Source organism: Suricata suricatta, chromosome 4 (genome assembly GCF_006229205.1).
Source record: "Suricata suricatta isolate VVHF042 chromosome 4, meerkat_22Aug2017_6uvM2_HiC, whole genome shotgun sequence".
Classification (NCBI taxonomy): Eukaryota; Metazoa; Chordata; class Mammalia; order Carnivora; family Herpestidae; genus Suricata; species Suricata suricatta.
Window position 1 is genome coordinate 62,435,237 of NC_043703.1, and position 19,612 is coordinate 62,454,848.

The window sequence follows — 19,612 nt, forward strand, 5'->3', positions numbered from 1 at the left end:
TGTCTCTTTCTCCTTATCTTCAATCACCTTTGTTGCCAGTTTCCAGAATTAATCCCTGAAGTATCTAAAGTGAATCCCATCTTCCTGACTGAACACGGATTGGTAATTCACAGTTTCTAACTACAAGAGAAGATGGGGGACAGGACGGTGGTGGGTAGGGAAGGAGGGATTCCAGAAGGGAAAAAAACATGTGAAAGAGCCTATGTCAGAATTCTTCAGAAGACCAAACTTTGTTTGTACAGCAAAATATCTTGATGAGTCATCTCCTTGTGGAATGATAGCCCCAGGCACACAACAAGATAAGATGGAATGAGGCCATAATACATACATTCTTGAACATAGTAACAAATAAAAGTATTCTGAGAGTTTGCCAGTATTCAGAGGTGGAGATTGTGAAGAAACCAGGAATCTGAAGAAGTTACTTGGATAAGAAAATTCTGGAAAAACGGTGGAAATGCAGAATCCAAGAATGAAGAACAACCAAATAGGAAGTTCCTCACGATGCCAATGGTAGACAGACAATGTGAAAAATGGACAAAAGGCAACATAGTTCAGTGTATCCAATATTACAAATGCCTAATAGTTAATGTTAAATTCTTTCTTGCTGTGCAGTAAAGTAACATTATTCCCCCAGATACACTATGTGATCCTTCCACCTTCCCAGCATCCACATTTTCAAGTAAATCTATTGTGAAATCAAGGAATCAGTGCTATTTTCCACATTTGGGTGGATAGTTGGAGGAAAAAGACTAGCCTCAAAGAGGCGCATTGTGAAAAGGATTATGCGTTCCAAGGAAGCAGAAAATCAGAACAAGGGGTAACTAGAAAAAACCATAAGCAGCTCTAGAAATTCCACAGAAACCAGGAGGAATGATAAATTTCCCACTGTGCCAAGGCAATGAAGATTCAAGCTAATTGGATTTGATAAGTTGGATTTAATAAATATTAGGAGGTGTTGACCCTTAGGTCATATTTCCAAATAATTATTTGAAGAAAGAGAAAATAAAAATTCTACTTTTCTATTTAATAAATGAGGAAAATGGCAATTATTCCTGTCAACATTTATGAGGTCCCTTACTCCTTATGTGTGGACTGTGTGTTTTCTTTCCAAAGATCACAATATGAAGAGGTAAATAAAAGAGTAATTTGTAATGGAAAAACATGACAAACGTTTCAGCTAGGTAATCAAAGTTAAGGTTCACAGTAATAAGTCATGCTGACATTGTGTACCCTGTAAATGATGTGACAAAAATGGTACATTATCTCTCTGGTCTCCCCCACACACACAACTCTAGTGTAATCATCATGAACACATTAATCAGGAGGCATTCTACGACACCCAATTAGCACTCCTCACATGTGTCAAGGACATCAAAAACAAGGAAAGCCTGCTAAATTGTCGCAGCCGAGAAGAATCTAAGGAGACATGGTCACTAAATAGAATGTGGGATCTTAGAACTGAAAAAGAACATCAGGTAGAAACTAAGGAAACCTACAGAATCTATGTACTTTATAATGAGAATGCATTGGTATTGATTGCTTCATTAATTGTGGCATATGCAGCATATTAATAATAGGGAAAACTGGGTATGGAGTATGTGGAAACTCTAAAAACTATCTTCTCAATTTTTCTGTAAATAATAAAGCTATTCTGAAAATTTTAAATACTTTTTAAAATGTCTGGACAGCATTGCTCCACAGGAAAGCAGGCACTCGAATCTGCCGTCCTGTAGAGTTAGGGGTCTCTCTGAAGAGATTTTGGTAGACCAGCTTCTTAATTATCATTATAGCCACTTCTATCACAGAATATCCTGAAACCCTTAAATCAAATATTGTGCCGCATTCTCTGATTTTCGTAGGACCTGGGGGCCTCATTAGAAATAAAATTATTTTTGTCAGAATGTAGAGTTTAGACAAATACTGAATATTCAAACGAATACCGAAATACCCAAACAATATGAGCTGTCCTCTTCAACCCCGTTCGCTTACACCTTTCTCTCCCCGAAGAATATATCCTCCTCACTCATTCTGTGTCAGCCACACTGGCCAGCTGGGTTTTCCTCAACCCTCCGGAAGCACTGGCTGTGCTGTGAATTGAGATTTGTACTCACTACCTGGATTTCACATGCAATTTTTTTATCCCTGGCCTTTCTGGAAAGGGCAGGACTTTCTGTTAATCATAGGCATGGGTTTCAGTATATTGAGATTGGGGAATCATTGTTCATAGTTAACGTGAGCACCGCTGGACTGACGTTTGGATGACTCTTTGGACATTTAACTCACCTCTTTCCGGAGCACAGTACAATTCCGCCTCCTCTGGTCTGGTGGCTCCTATCATCACTCACAGATTCTCATGATTCAGGGTTTCTTTCACTACATTGTTGCTCCGATCGGTATCTGGTACAGAAAAACTTGCCTATTCTCTTCCTTGTTTCTGAATGAGTGTTCTTTTACATGAACTAAAGGAGATTTTAGAGTCAGTTTGCATTGCCTTTGAAGTTTCTATGTTCATCAGCATTATGTGTAAAGCAGCACAGTGCGGTGCTTTTATCTCAAAGATGCTCTCAAAAGCCAAAAGTTCCCATCCTTTTGTGGCATTACCTAAAAAACTACTTGTCATCGAAGCACCACAATATCAGGCTTCTAAATGAGAAATAATCAGAAGCTTTAATGTTACATTATTTAATCCAAAATGAATAATGAAAAAGATCACAAATATGACAAAAAATTCATGGAGATACCTTCTGTGTGTGTGTGTGTGTGTTTCATTTGGTTTTCACTTTAAGTAAGTCACACCTTAAGTCTCAAATGAATCACAGTGGAATGAATAAATCCATTTCTTGTACTCAAATTCTATTGCTTCTAATACCATTTGAAAACTATATACTGTTTGCCAAAGCTAGAATTTTTGTATTTTCCTTCAGGTAAAAAACTAGACAGAAACTAAATAGAAGCATATACATTTAACCTGACTATATATTTGTTTTGTATTAATTTTATAGTAATTAGTTTATCTCTCTATCTAGATGTAAATGCACACTTATTTAAAACATTTCTCCTACCTTATTTTAATTAAGCTTTCTTCATATGGCTTGCGTAGTGAAAATGCTGCCTTTAAAGTGTCTGTTGAGGTAAATCATGGTAACGTAGATTTATTGGATATTTAATGGTTCTATCCAGACAGAATGGTCACCTCGTATTGTCCATTTTCACAAAATCCCCTCTTTCAAAGATTGTAACCATGATGAAATCATTACAGGCAAAACTTCGTTTTAAGTGGTTCCATGGATTTCTTGCTGTGAAAGTCTAACAAGGGAAGTAAAGAGATGACAAATCACATGCAGCGAGATGGCTAACTTCAAAGACACAGAAGTGCCTCGGGGATCCATGTAGTATAGCTGCTGCATGCTGGAAAGCACCCAGAAGTAGACAGATGCCCAGGTGAGGAGACAGGGAAGACTTCTTAACCTGACAATTGCACAAAGGGTAAGATTGAGTCTATATGACCCCAAAATATTAGACTAGATTAGAATGTAAAAATCAATTAAATATCCAGATGGCTGATTTACTTAAAACTTTGATTTATTTGAAATTTCTAAATGTTGAGACTTATGTCAAGTTACAGGCTAAACATCTGGATAAATTGTGCACTGTTTGTCTTTCCACAGACATAATTTGGTGCCATGCCAGGGATCTGGGAGTGCCATAAACATCATCTCTCTCCCAGATGGCGAACAATCACAACAAATCTTTCTCTCATTTCCCTTTCTGATAAGTTAGAACGTGCACTATCTGGGCACAGATCTCTAGTGAATCTTGCTTGAATGATCATAGCTCAGAATCTTGTGTTTATTAGTAATGAAAACATCTATAAGCCTTGTCAATAAAGGGCAGTCCATTTTCTATAGAACTGAAAACATTGCATAGAACCTTATTCTATCTAGTCCTAGATGCAATTTCAATGGTTTCCTTGAGCAGCTATTCTGTATTGTATTGGTCTTAAAGTGAAGTCCTTGGGCCAGTAGCATTGCCATCACCTGGGAATTTATAAGAAATTAAAATGTCAAGCCTCACCCCAGATCTACTGAATCAGAAACTCAGGCACTGGGGACAGTCGTCTCTGTTACAATCCTAGCAGGTGATCCTGACAGTCACTAAAATATGAAGACTATTATCTTAATGAAAAGTCTAAGCTTCCAGATCAGCTTCTCAACATCAGAATAACTGCATTTGTAGTTCTTTGAACCAAGAGAAATTATTTAATTTTCTCTTTTATATCTCAAGTCACAGACTTTAAGGCTTTTCGACCTGTGTAGACTTTTTTAAACCGCTATGTTCTGCTCACATCCATTCATTCAGCGTTTTATTTCCTTCAACATTTTTGTTTTGTTTTCTCACATCTTCTAGACTTTTGCGGAATCAGGCCTGAAAGCAGAATTCTAAACATAAGCCATTTTGATATAAAAGCACTGAAATTCTGTAGAGCATGGTTCTATTTGCAGCCAATCACTGAGCAAACTTTTAAACCAATCTTAACTCCAATATTTTGTATACCTTAATGACAAAATGCTCAAGAAATACTCTCTCCTGCAGGGCAAGCTAAGAGTTCCAGTGTTGAATTATGTGCCCCAATGTTGGCTACATTATTCATAATTTCTAAGGTTGGTCCCAAAGGGGACAAGCAAGCCCAAGATGTAAATTGTTGTATCACTCTGAAATTAGTAGGTTATTTATCCTCAGTAGTTCTCTCAAATGACATTTACTCAGTCATTGAAAATAAATGATTACCGATCTAAAATCTTGCCTGGGATAGAAGAGGTATGCATTTCACGACTGTTTACTGACACACTCAGTTCTTTCTTAACAAGAAAACAATTGAAAGCACTATGGACTTTTCACGGCATGCAGGGAAATAGTTTTGGATGTTAACTCCATAGACAGTCTCTGCATACACTAATATTTCATAATACTACAACTGATAGTAGTGTTTCTTCAAAGTTTATATCTAAACAATTGTGGAAAAAATGAAGGCGGGCAGGAATCATGATGGATACCTTTACAGCTATGAATGGTGAAAAAGAAGGTTATGTTTTAACCTCTTCTCTCATTATATGATAACATGCTGCAGTTAGACCATGAGATAAGAAGCATGAAAGCCTGAGCGGTGGTCCAAGCATCATCATTTACCGGATATGAGATGCTAAGTGTTAACAGAAACTGGAAGTTGATCCTCTATAGAGAGTCCCTCTTGTTTTCACAGTCTCTCCATTTTCAACTAGACACATGGAGCCTGAAACAGAAAAGATTTCCCAGGCCCTGTTTCAACCCCACGTGTCCATGTATGATCTTGTCAGCAAAAGAAATGTATGACTTCTGAAAATGACTCTTCCCTTTCTTGTTTTTCCTTCTAACTAGAATCTAATCATAATTGCTGGAGCTTCAGCAGCCTTTTTTGACAATGAGGTGAACTTGGGCCTGAATGCCTTACACTGTAAAGCAAGAAGATGGAAGGATCTTTGATCTCTGATCAGCAAAGCATTATGGCAGCCTTGAACTTGAGAGAGAAATATAAACATGCAGGCTTAAGAAAAAAAAGAAATTTTATCTTGTTTAAGCCAAAGTTCTTTTTTTCTCTCTTTCAGTAATCCTAACTCTACTAATAAACTAGACATGATATTTAACCATTTTCAGCTTCAGCAGTCTTACTTGTAAAGGGCAAATTATCTTATTCACAAGTGGTTATTAGAATTTATCAAGATAATATACGTAAAAGCATTTCAAATCAGTATACAAATATAAGTTCTTATTATAAAGTGCATAATATTTCATGGTAGCAATTTGATTATAGTAAATATCAAAAGTATTGATGCATTTTTTGATATGTTGGTATTTTTTCCCCTAACTAGAAACAAAGACAAGAGCATTTTTGTCAATAATTGTTAGAATGGTTTAACACAAAAGACATTAGTCTTAGCATGAAATTAATATTTCCCATCATGTCAATGGTCAGTTTTCATCAACCATTATCTATCTAAAGATAGACTTTGAACATTTATGAGCATCATTTTTCAGACAGTATCCAGGGATATCACAGATGTAGTTTCAGATCATCTTTAGGGAGGCTGTTGATGTTATTTTATATCAAGGCAAGAATGTTTTATGCTATAACAGAACTCTAGGGTTTCAGTTACATATTGGTCCAAGGTCTTGAGAAGAATCAAAGGTCAGCCAGAGGAAAACCCCGGATTTAATCAGAGGTCCTCCTGTGACCTTAATCTCCACCAAAGCAATGCTCCCATGATTGAATTCCAGTTTTCATGAAACAGAATTTTGTGGCTTGCAAAAATTTTTGGGAAACATAGGAAGCTCTTAGTGATCAATAAAATAGCACATGAGTACTTATGGTACTCATCAAAGAAATCAACTTTGATTTGATTGCACAAAATTTGTCCCACTCATTGATTATATAAAATCCTCAGGATTCATAGCCTGTGATTTGCATTGATGCATTCAGTCAGATCACAAGAATTTAGTTTGCCCCTAACTCAACGATACGGCAAAATTCTAAAACTCTGATACAACAGTGTTCTCACACACAGATCCACTCAGAGTCATGCTAATATTTCGTTCCTGGGGAGAGAGCCACTTTGCTCCTAATGAAGCATACAGAGTAAGCTACCTCCTCATTTTCCAGGAATAGGAGTTCATTGCCTTTGCTGACATAATAATGACAAAGAATTTTTCACATGGGAAGAAAAGGTAATTGCATAAGGCTATTCTCTAGTTTTATCATTACTGGGAAATAATAATTAATTAATTAGATTGTCCAAGATAGAACACAATAGGAATAAGTATTAGTCAGCCTAGATTAATGTAGTTTTGGGTGTTTTCTCCTGAAAGGTTGTACCTGTGGTTCTTGTACAGCAATTGTGTAATGACCTTCTGTTTGTCTGGATGGTAGGAAATGCAATCTTATATGTGACTCATTTATTTTATCTTTTACAGAGCAGAAAGATGAGAAGGGGTAAAATAAAAATAGAAATAAAACAATACTGACTACAATAGAATTCATTTCAAATATTTGAGCTGAACTTTTTAGATGGAGACTTAAAGACTCACATTTAAGTTAACCCCTCCAGCTATTCCCAGTTGCTTCACCTCATACCCTTTTCCCTTTTGCTTCTTTCCCTTAAAATATAATCTGCAGTGTTCAGTCTCTAATTTCTCTCCAAATATGTCATAAGTGTAATTCTTGTGCCCTTGTTTTATGCATTCATCTGTTTATAATTTACCATGCACTGATTTAATAAATATTTAATGAATGCTTGCTAAGCATTCAGAATATATATGATAACAATTCACATTTTCTGTATTCACAAGCTCATAACTTTGTAGGCTTTGTACCTTCAAAGATATTTAATTAATACAGTTTTTACTTCTAACTTAAAAACAAGAATGTGTGTGTGTGTGTGTGTGTGTGTGTGTGTGTGTGATGTCATGAAATGACTTAGCAAACAGAAAAGTGTTACATATTAGTGGAACTAGTAGGGTAGTTAGTGGAATAAGAAATAAATTACATAATAATTTAATTCTTTATTAATGATTTTAAGATCTAAACATAATCACTTAAAGGCAAATTATAATACAGTATTGTATTATTTAAAAATTTTTTTGGCAAATGCCCCATCCAGGAGTTCTATATATAATGAGAAATGATATTTAAGCTTTGGCTCTTAGGTGTCTTTCTTGTCCCTTGACATCCCTGTTAATGAAGAAAAAAAAACCCTTCATTATTATAAAGAGACCTTCCATATGGTATTGTGTTAACCCTCAAAGCTGCAGTCCCCAAGTGGCAACATGTCTGAGCCCAACACCCTCTGCTCCTCCCTCCAACATTCCTTCTTTTGGGTTCCTGACTGCTTTCAAGGTCAGCTGATTCACAGAAGTCTAGAGTTTGGTGGGCAAATTCGAATAGGCAGAAATCAGAAGGCCTCATTTACATTCTGTTTTTCTCAGTGAATTGCCTTATGGATTTGGGTCTTAGTTTACTCATTTGTGAAATGGAAATGAATAGGGTTGTAGTGAAAACCAAGTGAAATTAAGTGTGTACAGATGTTTTGAAAGACTATTAATAAACCAATGAAACAAGATGGTGGTGCTACTAGCCCATTAGCTCCTAAGAGCCAGTTCTAGGTTTTTTTCAATTTCTCTTTTTTCCTTCATAGCATCAAGCACAATTCTTGGCCCAATGTAATAATTAGTGAAAGTTTTCTGAGTGAACTAATCGCCTTGACAAATAAAATGAATTTCTCCATCTATGGCTTCAGTGAATACAGATTGGCCTTTCCTCTGTGATATGACCCCAAAGCCTTTAAGAGTGAACTCAACATGAATCTACTTCTTCCTCATGTAGAGCATTCTGCTCTTCCAATGACTCAGAGACAGCCAATCTTCATGGAGTGACCTGGAAATTTATGTTGCCTCCAGCTGCCATTTCTCCACCTAACATAGGCCTCCTCTAGAGAAATATGGGAGTCAAAAAGGGCTTTTTCTATGATTTAGTTTAAAGTAGCAGTGACTCACAATGCTAGATAAGGAGAAATGCCTCTCCATTGGGAACAATGTCCATGACAATTCACCAGGAGTCTTTAAAAGAAAGCACAAGGAGTTGTGAGGAGACCTCACCCCAACAACCCTACTTTGCTACAGAATGGCTATTTCATAGCTAATCATATTTTCACCATAACTGATAATGTGTATTTTCTTGGTTCCTAAAAATAGGGGACTACAGTTTTTAAATCAAATAGAACTAAAAAGGGATAAACATTTATTTATCCAGAAATTAAAAAAAAACATAGCATCCCTCTGAAATTAATGGGTAATTCTGAGGTTTAATGGGAGTACCGATGGTAAAGAAATAAAGATGTTCATATGCAATGAGACTAAATATCTAGCTTTTAATTGTTCTTATAAGACAGCAAAAATACGATCCTTGTTTGTTTTGTTGGGAAGAAGGTTGGGGGCTGAGAAAGACAATGATAAGACAAAAAATTAAGCTAACCTTTACTGAGCATCTTTCCAGGTATTTCTACAAATACTGGTTCATGCTTTGGTGTCATTATTTTTTTTTAATTTATTTTACTGTAAAATAAACAAAAATAACTTAAGATGTGAATACAAATCTGTCTGTCACTTAATTATGCAACATTCATTCTCCATAAAGAGTCCAGGTAACATCTCCAGCCTGAAAAGTCAGACTGACCTGGTAACAGATTGTTCTCCACATTTTGGAGCTAGCTGTGTCGTGTTTGGCCTAAAATCAAGGATATAATCAAAGCCAAGATACCTCGGATCAATTGCACTCAATGAAATTATGAAGGAGACGTCAATGTTTGGAATGAAGACCAATCTTTACAAAAGAAATTTAATTTTTATTTATATATAAAAGCACATGTGCAAATAATCAAAAGTCAAGGTAAAGAAATTCACAAAATAATCAGAGCCCATAATTGCTCTGACAATCACCCTTTAGTAAAAATATTAATCCATCCCAATATGTCAATAAAATCTGTAAGAAAAAGAAAAGGTTCACAGTAATGTCAAATTGTAACTGCTTCTGTCATGCACAACTTAATAAAAATGTGCCTTATTTCAAAAGCTGAGACAAATCAGATGTTCTCTCCTTTTATTATAAGTCACTATGTAGATAAGCCAATTCATGTTCCTTATGGCAAAGTTATTTGCAAATGCAATATGCAAAGAGAATACATAGCTAAAACCATTCAGACTTCCAATATTTTATAGGCAGAAATATGTTTCTTATATGCATATGTATATGTATCAGATAACATTTCTTATGGACTTACTGGTCCTCTAAGTTGTCTCCCATCTGAAGTACTAAACAGCATTCTTGGCAGTACAAACCCATCTCAAAGGTCAGAGATATAAAGTTGATTTTTCATTTAGCACTAATAAAAATGTTTTCTAGGGACAGAATCTTTCTAACGCTATACATTTTCAACAAATTTTCTTGAATTTTGGTCCAGACCAAAGTAAAGTTTTCTTTCTTTTTTCCTTTTTTTTTTTTTTTAACTACTGTTGTAATTTTGTGAGCAACTAACAAAAGAAGTAGTGTCCTTAGAAATTACACAGAAGAGTCACATCTGTAGGGGCCGAGCTAGAGATACAAGATGATCTGTGAAGTCACCAGTCTCCTAGACACATTTTTGGTAGCCTTTAAAAACATTATCAGAAGTGTTTCCACATCAGACAAAGACGGGTTCCCATCCCATTGAAGATGAAGGAATGAGTTTGTCATGATCCTTGAAAATCAGGAGATGGACATGGATATTTATTCTCAGCACTTTTATCCAACATGGTACCAGAAGTCCTGGCCAGAACAATTAGGCAAGAAAAAGAAATAAAAGGCATCCAGATCAGAAAGGAAGGAATAAAGCTATCTTTGTTTCTACATGACAGGACATTTTGTGTAGAAAACTAAAGAATCCACAATAAAACCTCTTTTTGTAATATATATTCCATAACAGCCACTTTTAAAAATTAAGATTAAACATACACAGACACAAGGGGAATACATAGTCTCTTATTAAAAATTTGGAGGATTTAAAAAATTAAAAAAAAAAATTAAATCACCTAACCACTGCCCAAACATAAGCTGGTATATAATATTTTGCACATTATATATGTAGTCTTTTTTTTAAAGTCTATTTATTTATTTTTGAGAGAGAGAGCACAAAGCACGGGAGGAGCAGAGAGGCAGATGGAGACACAGAATCTGAAGCAGGCTTTAGGCTCTGAGCTGTCAGCACAGAGCCCGATGTGGGGCTTGAACCCACGAACAGTGAGATCAGGACCTGAGCCAAAGTCGGACGCTCAACTGACTGAGCCACCCCGGCACCCCATGTATACTTTACTTTGTTCTTATTTAATATTTGATCATGAATATTTTCCAAAGGCATTACTACATTTTGTGTGTAATATACTTTAATACCTGAATCTCTATTGTATAACTCTCAGGTTATTTACTTTATGTTTTCTGTTTTCGCTTTTGTATGTAATGCAATGGATATCCTGGTACAGAAACCTTTCTTCACACCTCTTATCATTTCCATTTAATAAATTCTTGGAAATGGAAATACAGGTTAAAAGGAGGTATTTAAGACTTGCAAGAATGTTACCAGTGGCCCTCCAGAAAGATTGAATCACTTTCCATTTACACCAGCCCTGTGTAAAAGTGTCTATTTTTTGCATCTTTACCAACTCTGAGTATTATCTTTAGATTTTAATCTTTGGCATTTTGATGGATGAAATAGCATCGTATTGTATTATTGTGCATCTCTGATTGCTGGGAGTTTGAAAATGTTTAAAAAAACTTATACACCATTAGAATTCATTTTTTCAATGAATTTTTACTCCTCAGTGAGTGCTCTTTTCTTGAGTTTGCAAAGACCCTTTTATATTAGGATTAACACTGTCTCTGCCATATATATCAAAAACCACTTTGCTTATCCCCGCTTAAGAGAAATTCCCAGAGCAGAATACAAAAAGAAGAAGGAGCAGTCATTACAAATTGATTATCAGAATTGGGGTTGATTTGATCACAAGCAACTCCACAAATTTTGATCTCTTTCTGTGTGCCAAGCATCACACTGGGCACAGAGTGAGGACACAGACTCGATGCTGCAGTCACACACAATACACGTGGGGACACAGGGCACAAACTGCTAAGCATGAAAAACATTCTAAGGCTTGAGATATTTACCTACTGTGTGACATCCCTGGGGATCCCTTCTGGTCCTAATTTTGCCCTGAATGGAGACATCACGGACTGACTCCCCAAACCTGGAGAACACACCCACTCAGCCACACCCCCACCCCGCCCCTCCCTTCACATATATATATTTCACATATATGTAATATGATGGATATTCTTGTACAGAAATCTTTCTTCTATATATTATATATTCTATATATCTTCTATACTTTATCTATAAATATCTTCTATATCATATATATATATACACACATATATACTACATACATTACAGATATCTGGTATCTTTATAGCAAAGGGTGTTTGGAGGTGAAGATGAAAACAGAGGACCAGACAGGTCTGTTAGAGACATTTCCCTCATGCATCCCCTTTAAAATTTATGTTCCAGTGGTGTTGTTCCTGCAAAATTAGCCCTCTGCTTCCCAAGTTGTATCTGGCCTCCCGCCATGCTAATCACACAAGAACACAGGCCAGGCTCAGCTGTTAGCTAATCATTTCAACATCCCACTGACTTCCATGGAATTTCCAAAGAAGTGAACCAAGGGCACAGCTTGGCTAGTTTGCAGATTTAAAGGTAATAACAATTAAGCTCATTTTAGGCAAAATGATAAAACGGAGGTGTCCCTTTCAAAATAAGAAAAAGACATTTCAAGACTTCCTAGGATTATGATAAAATAGCCATTTAGCATTCCGGAGATAAGCAACATTTATCCCTAAAAGAGCTATGGACATCTTCTCTGACATTTTCTGGCCTTTTCAAAAGTATCCCTGCTTGTACAGAGAATGAAATATATTCCTAGAGGTTAAGAGGCATAAGTAATCAAAAGCAACACCAGAACTGAATCCAGAGGCTGGGACCCCGGGCCTAATGTTCATCTTCGTACACGGCGCTGCCTCCCCATTTTGAGTATAAGAAATACAGGCTTGATTTGCAAGCCACTTATCCAAGCAAAGTTGGATGGGCCGGATGGGGCTACGTTAGGTGTGTGAAAGGTAGGGACTCAATATGGCCTGGAGAGAACAGTCCTCTAGAGGCCACGGCAGAGATAGTGATGTGCTAGTTCAGGCAGGCACGAGTCGTCATTGTCATGGTTACCACCACCCTCAGCCACACCCCTTCCTCTGCGCTGCCGCCGCCTCCTAAACTGTCCCTGTTGTTGATCCTCGTCTCCTCACATCATGTTCCCACGGATGCCAGGGTAATGCCTGCAAAACTCTTATGTCAGTGGGGACCCACTCGATTCAGAGCTCCTAACCACAAGGTTAAGTGTAAGCTCATTGACATGACTGCTCTGTGATCTGTCTCTGCCGACTCTCCAGCCTCATTTTCCATCGCTTTTTACCTTGAACTTGATGTTCCAGAGTTTGGTCCATCCTTTTGGGAGGCCTTCCTTATCTCCTGTAGCTGGGTTAAGTATCCATCTTTGGATGTACTGTATGTTACTGTAGAATTTTATGGATATTTTCTAAAAACTAAAGTTTCATTTTTGTGTTTGATCTATAGTAGGCACTCAAGACATGTTCTTCTGGAAAGGCTGTCAAATCTGGAAGTTAAGAGAATCAGACTCTGGAGCCAAAATCTCTGGGTTTGAATCATAGCTCTCAATTCTTGTTAACCATGTGACTCTGCAGATTAAGTAATCTCTCTGTTTCTCAGTTTTTCTGTCTATAAAATGAGAAAAAATATTCTGTAGTGTTACTGAGAGGATTAAATGAGTTAATATATGCATAAGGCACTTCAAAGAATGGCTGGCAAATACACACTATTATAAGCTACATAAATATTTGCTGTTTTGATTGTGATTAAAGCAGCACAAAACAATAAGAGAAGATAACTAATAATTATATTCAAACTCATTAGCACTAACCACACAGGCTAATACATAAGAAGTATTTCTGAATTCCTGAGGCGGGCACATCATTTCGGGTCCAAGGGTGTGGGACATTGAACACTTCATGGAGGTGGTGCTGGAGAGATGAGTGAGATTCAGGGTCCCTGCTTGCAGTGGGGCTCAATGGACATTTTTCGGAGCAGCTCTCCGCTGTCCGGGGCTGGCCATGAAGCGCGACCTTGCAGACTGCTAAGGAGCTCCAGCTTCCGGGCGCTGTTCCCAGTTGCATGCCCATCATGACAACCATAAATGCCGTACACTCTTTCCCACATCTCCTCGGAGAGTGTCAGTGCACCCAGGTAAGAACCTTGCTGATGGAGAAGAGCGGAAATGGACATTCTGGGCAAGAACAGCATCCCCAAAAGAATGGGTATGAGAATGCCCATAAAAGGTTTATGATCAGGGAGCAGGGTGAGATGCAGCAGAGACAGAATTCTGATCTAAAGACACCAGGGACCAGAATGTGAAGCGCCTTGCTGATGGGTTAAGAAATTAAATTGGTATCCTCTGCCCATTCTCTTCCTATGCCTCAACTGCTGGAAATGAGTGGAAGAAATGTAAGCTTTGGAGTCAAACAAATGTGGGTTTGAATCCCACTTGTACCATTTCTTTGGTGTATAAGTCATTTCCCTTCTCTCTCAGCATCCACAAAATACGTACCTAAGTGGATCATTGGGAAGAAGTAAGAGGTGTGTTAGATAAAGCACTCAACAACGCGTCTGGAACATGTGACGTGCACCAAGAATGTGTTTGCTTTCTGTTCTGCCATCACTTCAGGTTAATAACTTGCACCTGGATAACTTTCCACCTTATTTTAACTCTAACTAAACACACCTAATTATTAAGGATCGAGAGAGAATGTATTTTGTTCAGAGTGTCTGAAACAAATTACAGTTTCGAGGCTCGGTGGCGGGTTCCTAGGGGGTGCTGCTCTTAAGAGGGGCCACCGACAGTGAGTTATTTAGAACACCTAAAACAAAGCACCTCCGAGAGGCAATTATCCTGTGCCTGGAATCTGGTAAGAGGAAGTGAACGATTACTTGGGCAGGCAGAACGGATGTTCTTTTATATATAGGGCCTATCACATTTTTTTTCCAGTTTTACTGTACAGAAAATGTTTAGTGGCAGATTTTTAAAAACCTTCTAGTTTGAAGTCTCCGCGACAAGCAGACATGGACCTGTAATTGGCTCTGCTGCCTCCATTCCTATTTAATATGAAGTCTCCGGGTTAACAGCTTCTCCCTGCTTACAGGTCATTCTTTCAGAGGACATTTTGGATGCCCACGCTTTTTTTTTTAATCAAATGGGTAGTTTGAATGATGGGTTCAGCTTGTTGCATCTTGGTAAGTTTTGCAGGCAATGGAAAGCAGTCTGGCTACTGAAAAGAAAAATAAAACGGAAGAGCAACTTTTCGTTTGTTTGAATGGTACGGTTGTGTACAGTAAAACATCCATGCTGAGAAATCTTATAGCTACAACCTTTCAGTCCCTGCCAAAAACTCAAGCTGATGACTGTTTAGGGACTAATCGTTAAGGTATCTGAATTACAGGCCAGAACTTCTGTTCCTTCAGCTGTGGGCCTTTGGAGTTACTGTTCTGTTTCCAGGAGAGACCCCAAAGAACAGAGAAACTCAGCATCATAGTCTGCCGTGGTATTGCATCGGCATTAGGCAATGGGTTGTTGGAAGAGGTGAGGTGAAACTTGGGGATTAAAATGCGTTCCATTTTCCCTTCTACTTATACCAATGAACTCAGTTGACTTTTTATATTATGGAGCTTTATTCATAAATTTCTGACTGGATCTGTCAGTTGTAGTCACACATGCAAGGATGGGGGGCGGGACATTTTGTAAGTTATATACGTACTGTACCTGTATAGCCTTATCTGGAAAGCTGCAGCTGACTGACAGCGCGAGGTGGGAGATTGTGGGTTCACCTGTGTCTTCTTCTCCAACTACCTGTAAAACAAAACAAAACAAAACAAAACAAAAAAACCCAACCGAATAAAAAGCATAACATCCTAACCTCTTGGACTGCAGAAGGTGATCTAATTTGGAAATTAGGTCATTGTAAATATAACTAGTTTAGTTAAGGTGAGGTGTTTAGTATTGGTCTTAATTCAATATACTGGTGTCCTTTAAAAGGGGCAAATTAGAGGGGCACCTGGGTGGCTCAGTGGGTTGAGGCTCCGACTTCGGCTCAGGTCAGATCTCGCGTTCCTGGGTTCGAGCCCCGCATCGGGCTCTGTGCTGACAGCTGGCTCAGAGCCTGGAGCCTGCTTCAGATTCTGTGTCTCCTTCTCTCTGTGCTTCTCCCCCTCTCATGCTCTGTATCAAAAATAAATAAAATATTTTAAAAAGGGGGGGCAAATTAGAATAAAGAGATAGATAAATACAGAGGGAGGAAGATGTGAAGAGACAGGGAGCAGACAGCACTGTCGACCCACCAAGGAGAAGCTTGGAATCCTTCAGAGCCATCAAAAGGGACCAGCCCTTTTGACACCTTGATTTTCAGACTTCTAGGCTCAAAATTTGTGAGATAAATTTCTATTGCATAACGCACTCCGTTTCTGATGCTTTGTGACAGCAGCCTTAGCAAACCGATACTGCATATAGGCTTACACTTTAAAATTGCCATTTCTTACTTTAGACATCATGTTGTTACACTGGTATTAACTTTGTCACTCTAGATATTACAAGAACAATCACAGTTGAAAAATAATTTGAAGACACCATTATTCTACTTACAGCTTATTTTCAGTGAAGGTTCTGAAAAGCATAATTATGTGCAGCACCTGTATGTCCTAATAACACACTATATTATATTAGCCTATTCTCCTAGTGTGGTTGTTTGGTTCCCACCAGGAAGGACTGAACAGATCAGGTTCTTGACTTCAGATTTCCTCCTGCTTCTTGGCTGGGACAGCAGGTGTGTCAAATTAAATTTCTGATTTCTAAACACCCCCTGAGACACATCTACACGAATTTACCACTGCTCTAGCTGCTTCATACCTCACAACACCTAGCCTGCCATGGGCTTTCTGATTCTTGACCAGTCTTCCAGTTTTGATTTTCTATCTTAATTCCTGAATTCCAAGTTTTATCTATTTTTGTCCCTCTCCTTTGGTTACTACCTCGTTTCCTGGCTTTGTTTTACATACAGTTTCTTCCCTTGTCTCCATATTCACGGACCATGGCTTCAGGGATCCTCGACTCTCTGCTCGACAGCTGGGTGGCTCTGTCGGTGAAGTGTCCGACTTCAGGTCAGGTCATAATCTAGCGGTCTGTGGGTTCGCGCCCATGTCAGGCTCTGTGCTGAACACTCAGACCCTGGAGCCTGCTTCAGATTCTGTGTCTCCCCTTCTCTCTCTGCTCCTCCCATGCTCATGCTCTGTCTCTCTCTGTTTCTCAATAATATATAAACGTTAAAAAATCTAAGTCATCTAGTGTAGGCTAAATTTTTGTGAGGAGGAAGCTGTAATGAGGCGTCGTCACACCTCAAACAAGGGATGAGAATATCCAATGGCACCTACGATGGCTGAAGTAGCTAGGAACCAGTGCCTTCACAGCCTTCTCTCCAAGCCTCGAGAGCATGAACTTCAACTGTGAAGGGCAGTGACCAGGTCATTCATTTTCGCATCCGTGGTAAATAAATGCCAGCAGAGTGGCACCTGGGTGGCTCAGTCAGTTAAGCCTTCAACTCTTGGTTTCAGCCCAGGTCATGGTCTCATGGTTCATGAGATTGAAACCCACATTAGGCTCTGTAGTGACAGCAAGGAGCCTGCTTGGGATTGTCTCTCACCCTCTATGTCCTCCCCCATTCATGCTCTCTCCAAATAAATAAATAAACATTAAAAAAATGCCTGCATAAAGGAACCAAAGAATTTCAAATAGATAGCTATGAAGCGGCAGGAAGAAATAGAGATGCAATTATATTCATGTCCCCCTCATTTTTCACTGGCTTTAAGATACATGGAAGGGTTAGTGAGAGGTCAAGAGGGTGAGGAAGAAGAAAACAGAGGGAGAAGAAGGGGGCAAGGGGGAGGCACCCGCTTTCTGGGTTTTGAATTAGACTAACTCCCCAGGGCCCCAGTCAGAGGGGCAGGAGAGCATGTCCTGGGGCCTCATGGCTGAGGTTAGAGTTTACACCATAGCCGCATACAGTCATAGAACCCCAGGAAAATTAACAAATCTCTTTGAAAGTTCTAGCTTTCTGTTTTATTTTTTAATTTCTTTTTTTAGTGTTTATTCATGTTTGAGACAGATAGAGTGAGTGGGGGAGGGGCAGAGAGAGCGGGAGACACAGAGCCAGACGTGGGCTGCAGGCTCTGGGCGGTCAGCACAGAGCCCCAGGCGGGGCTCGAGCCCACAAACTGTGAGATCATGACCTGAGCTGAAGTCAGGCGCTTAATCAGCTGCGGCACCCAGGCGTCCCTGAACCTTCTAGCTTCTTAAAGTATGGTGAAAAGATATTATTGACCTCATAGACTACAACGAGGATTAAATAAGAATGCAAAACATAAAACCTGGTGCCCAATACATAATAAAAGCTCAATAAAGATTTCTTTCTTTCTTTCTTTTCTTTATTTTTGAGAGACAGAGAGAGACACAGAGCAAGCAGGGGAGGGTCAGAGAGAGAGGTACAGAATCTGAAGCAGGCTCCAGGCTCTGAGCTAGCCGTCAGCACAGAGCCCAACGCAGGGCTCGAACCAACGAACTGTGAGATCATGACCTGTGCCGAAGCTGGACACTCAACCAGCTGAGCCACCCAGGTGTCCCAAAAGCATTATTTAGAATGGCAGGTGCCTATTTGAGGTTGGGTGAAAAAGAAAGAAGCTTTTAATAAAAAATGGACTCCATGTAACATGCCAAGGGTGATTCATAGTTCTTAGAGAATTTTAAGAAATTGTATATACACATTTATACAAATATAAGAGAAATTAAAAATATATATAAGTGTTTAAACCATTTTCTTAATTTCATTTTGGAGAAATTTTGAGATTTTAAATAAAAGCCATGAATCAGAAATTTTAGCTATAAATCCTTTTAACACGAACAGAATTTATCACAACTGATTATTGAATGTCTCATATTTGATTTATCTAAGTTATGCTTGATTTACACAAAAATTACATGCTGTGGTAAAATATTAGTTCACTGACATGTAGCCTATTTATTCCTTCTCGCATAATTTGCACACTGAAGGAGAATTCAACAAACCCTCATCCATCCATACATTTATCTCAACAATCGGGAGAGGCGAGTACTTGAGACATCAAAATGTTTGTGGGGCTGACAACAAACACCACATACATTTTATTTCTAAACAGCTCATCATTTGTAAATTGTTACATTTAAGAAATAATTTATTAAACCCAGTGTTACACAGCCAAACAAATATTGACATGATGCATCATCACAATATGCTCTCAATAACAGTTTTTACATTCCTAGTGAGTTTTGCCAGAAAATTGGAGATTATGCCAAAAACTGGCTCTCTGTATTCGTCTGCCAAAGTTAGCCGCTGTGTTGCATCCAAAGACAAAATTACAACACCCTGTATATCACAGAGGAGCTAACAGAGCCCTAAACCTTCTTCTCAAGTGTTCACAATTCTTTGTGGTGGGTGTGGACATACACACACTAAAAAGGAGGCTCTGTTTATATAGATTATGGAATGTTGAATTTCTCCAGCAAAGTGAGATCACAGAAATGTTCAAAAACAAGCAATAAAGACTGTTCCAGAAGTACCCTTTTTCATTCTAGAAAAATATTTCAGTATAAATCTACAAGAATGATAGCAAACCTGTAATGATTTGCAAGTTAGATTTTATGATCATATAGCCTTAAGAGCCAATCTCATTTTAACTTTGGATGAATTAACCTAAGTCTTGCCTTTTTTTTTAAATGTATATTTTGAGAGAGAGAG

General features: G+C 38.3%; 1 long non-coding RNA gene across 1 annotated transcript; it reads right to left on the reverse strand.

Moving 5' to 3' along the window:
- Nucleotides 1–9,670: 9,670 nt before the first annotated feature.
- LOC115289560 lies at nt 9,671–15,909 on the reverse strand. Its single transcript, XR_003907681.1, has 3 exons — nt 15,556–15,909; nt 13,138–15,064; nt 9,671–10,390 (listed from the first exon to the last, which is right to left on the reverse strand). It is a non-coding gene; the product is annotated as an uncharacterized LOC115289560 (long non-coding RNA).
- Nucleotides 15,910–19,612: the final 3,703 nt, after the last annotated feature.